Here is a 3,752-nt window from a genome sequence, read left to right as displayed (position 1 = left end):
ATGAAACCTAATACCTATCTCCTTCTTCCTTTCTTCCCCAATTCGATTCTCTCTCTCCATTTTCCCAAATTTTCTGTTGCCCCTTACCACTGTAGTACGCCTACCGTGACGTCGCCACTGAGGGAAGCCGGTAAATCTCTCAAGCTTCCATCTCCCTCTATCTCACTCTCTGTCTTAGATATTCTTTTTTATTTCCTCAAAAACCATAACCGTTCATCTCACCCAATGACATTGGGGTTTCTGTTTTCTATTTCTCTTGGCGTGTTTGTTTTCGCTGTATGCGTCTTCTTCTACTTTGTTTTGGTTAATACATTTTGTTGTTTCACTGATTTCTAGCTTGGAAGTTGGTTAAGGTTGTCGATGTCGATATTTTGTTTTGGGGTTCAAACCTACTTATTGTTGGCTCATGCTGGTTCTTTGTGTTCGTTTATGCTGTCTACTTATTTATTTTTTCTCTGATAACTTGAAGTTGAGTTTTAGACTGCGGATGAGCCTTTTTTTTTGTTGAGATTGGGACTTACTTGTTGGTTTTAGGTTGTAATGGCTGTAACTTCAGTCCACATTTGTGTAATATGTAGACAGCTTACTACAACTTTTAAGTATCTGATAAAGCTTGTGGTATATGATGGATTTTGTGAATTCTTGTATATTGTGAGCCTAATTTTTGTACTGCTGTTAGTAGCCAGTACCAGAAGATCTTACCATGATAGTAGAGATAAAAAATATCTTCTCACATGGTTTGTTTCAGTTTCTATATTTTATTATGAAATATAAGAGTTATTGTGGTTATGAGGCGAAGTTTAAAGGATGTTTTTTTTAACTATGATGTTTGTTTTGACTGGCTAGCGATCAAAGAGAGTAGACAACAAAGATGCTTAATAAAACATGACGCTATATAGAAAGTAGCACGAAGAGAATGATTATGTGTACTGATGATAATCATAAGCACACAAATTGGCAATGATACCTCTATATTGAAAAAATACTCACAATTCCATCGTTTGAGAGTCTGGCTTCCTTTGTGTATAATAAAGGCTATTTATTGATTACTGGACTCCTAAATTTGTTCCGTAAAATTCACACATAAATGACTTATTCAAATTGAAGAAAACAACTCAACTTGGTACAAGGTAAAACTTTTTAAGCTGTTTGCACTTTTCTAACTTGAAACATGATATTATTGTTACTGTCTTTAATGGTACAGATATCTCAAACTCAGTTTTGACATGGATTAGATTGGAGTAAGAGTAGCTCCCTTGGCCTTTGGTTTGGTTTTTTGCGCTCGGAGACTCTCTCCTTCAGGGAGGTATTGCTTAGTACATCAAAAGTTATTTTTTCTTGGTAGGTAGCTTAGCAAATGGCTTGCTCATTACAAGTTTGTTACTTGTTTGGCATTTTTATATTTATATTGTTTGATATCAATATTTCTTTGTTGGATATTTCTTTTTTCTTTCTATAACCATAACAAGTATAGATATTTAACTTTTCATGTGGGTCTAATAGAACTGCTGAAAGAAATGCCTAGGAAATTGGGGATAAAACATTTTTCTTTCATACATGTGGAATTGTGATTTTTCAGAGTCTTTTAGGCTTTTGAAATTGTGATTTTGGAATTTGGGCATCTTATTCGTGGCTATTAATATGAAATTTCTCTTACCTGACCATTCGCTTCTCAATTCCAGTCAGAAATTGGAAAAAGGCTTCAATTCATCATTGTCATTAATCTCTAGGTATATGTATGAATGCTTTCCAATTTCCTTTTCTCCTTTGTGTATCCTTTGCAGTTTGAGCGTCTTTGATATTTTGATGAACTCGAGGAATTTCCTAGAATTTTGTTACTCTTTTTTCTTTCTATAACCATAGCAAGTATGAATCCTTGGGCCTGATGTGGCATAAAATGGAAGATGAAATGGAACATAATATGGAATATCTCTTTTGCATCTGACCATTCTCTTCTCAAAGTTTGTGGATATTTGATTCCCCCTGCAACTTCCCATCAGTGTGTCAGTGTTGTTTACTGTCATTGAATGAGCTGGTGTGATTGTTGGCAGCCTCTCCATAATGCTTATAGAATACTTTAATAACATTAGTTTTTCACTTTTTCCCATTGAAGTGCAAATATTTCCCATTGAAGTTTCGATTTTAATTTTCTATCTTTTTTTAGGTGAGAATTTCATGATGCTTGATGGGGTTGCCAGGTTTTGTACTTACATGATGTGCCTGCATGAATGTTTCTTTTATGATCATAACTAAGATATCTTAATTTGTTGTTGTTCCTTGCCTAAATTGTGTTTTGCTTTCAACCTTTTGCTCCTTTTGTTTAAGCTGTTATTACTTGATATATGATGCAGTGTTTCATATTTGGTCCTTTCAAGTGGTTTGAGATTTGTGCCTTTGTTCCACTTCTCAAAAAATGTGTGTTAAAAGCATCCGGCTCTTGATAAATTAAAGGAAAACAAAACTGGATAAAGACTATTTTGAATCTAGGGTCTAACACCGTAGCAATTGCCATTAATAGATTACACTTCCCCCGATATTTCTCAAACATAGCACTCATTTTCCTTACCATTGATTTCATGTATTCATTCTCCATGTTTCAGAAAGAAATAAGTTTGTTGTTAGGTAATCACTTCCGAATACAATATTAGTTATTTAATTGAAAATAGCAAGTAGTTGATAAACATTCTCAACTTGCCCCTACTCTTCAATAGTTGAAACCCATTCAAAACTGTTATATCTATCACCATATCTAGAAAAAACTTCTTTCAATTGAATTGTAGCATCGAACATTAACTATGTGTTGGTTCCATCTTTTAGGCACATCTAAAATCAATTTTTTTTAGGGCAATTGCAACTGTTTTGCAATTTCACTAAATTGTTTTAGTCTACTCTCTGATCCTACCAGATATTTTATACCATATCTCACACAATCAACGATCGCCCTACTCTTCCCAAGTCCATACTACACAAGTAAATTAGTTATATGCGCACAACAACGTACATGAAACAATTTTCCTGCTACAGACTATTTTTTTCAATCTAAAATCATCTTTCAAGATCCTAATGGCACCATCATTAGAACTTGCATTGTCAACAATAATTGAACTAACTTTATTCTCAATTCTCTAACCTAAGAAACACTTTTCTAAAGCATCAGCAATAAAAAGGTCAGTATGTGGAGGTGGCACATTACAAAAGTTCAACACAAGCCTCTGAAGATGCCAATCAGTATCTATAAAATGACATGTCACTACCATATATGAAAGTTTTTTTTACAAGAAGTTCCCATGTCGGTTGTAATATTAAATTTGTTAAAAGATTTAAGCAAAACCTTTAATTTTGTCTTTTCAGTCTCATAAGTTATCATGCATTCTTTCTTTGCAGCAGTACGAGACATTTTTTCTCAATATGGAGTGTTTGCACTCATGAACTTATTAAATATCACATACTCCATTAAAGAAAATGGATGGTCATGGTAAAGTATTATATAAGATGCAAACTCTTGAACCCTACTACAATCACAGGTAAAGTTTGAGACAGTGAACCCACCATCTGCCTCTTTAGACTCAACTGCTAGGACTTCATGTTTTTTCTTAGACCCCATGTACGGCAAACAAGTTAGCAATTGCCTACATAGTATAGTAGTAGAACTTGATCGAGATGATTTAAACAAAGTTTTACATCACTTACATTGAGGCTGTTTAGCCCCATCTCATTCAATTTTGACAAAATCATTCCATACAACAGAAGTC

The 3,752-nt window shown here is 34.0% G+C and overlaps 1 long non-coding RNA gene across 2 annotated transcripts; it reads left to right on the top strand.

Annotated features, from left to right (window-relative positions):
- LOC121263244 lies at nucleotides 1–2,275 on the top strand. Of its 2 annotated transcripts, XR_005940218.1 has the most exons (3): nucleotides 1–130; nucleotides 1,236–1,306; nucleotides 1,683–2,275. It is a non-coding gene; the product is annotated as an uncharacterized LOC121263244 (long non-coding RNA). The 2 variants fall into 2 exon arrangements; XR_005940217.1 differs by having other exon boundaries at nucleotides 1,236–2,275.
- The last annotated feature ends 1,477 nt before the right edge of the window (nucleotides 2,276–3,752 follow it).

Source organism: Juglans microcarpa x Juglans regia, chromosome 4S, assembly GCF_004785595.1.
Source record: "Juglans microcarpa x Juglans regia isolate MS1-56 chromosome 4S, Jm3101_v1.0, whole genome shotgun sequence".
Lineage (NCBI taxonomy): Eukaryota > Viridiplantae > Streptophyta > Magnoliopsida > Fagales > Juglandaceae > Juglans > Juglans microcarpa x Juglans regia.
This window is presented reverse-complemented; position numbering and strand designations above follow the sequence as displayed.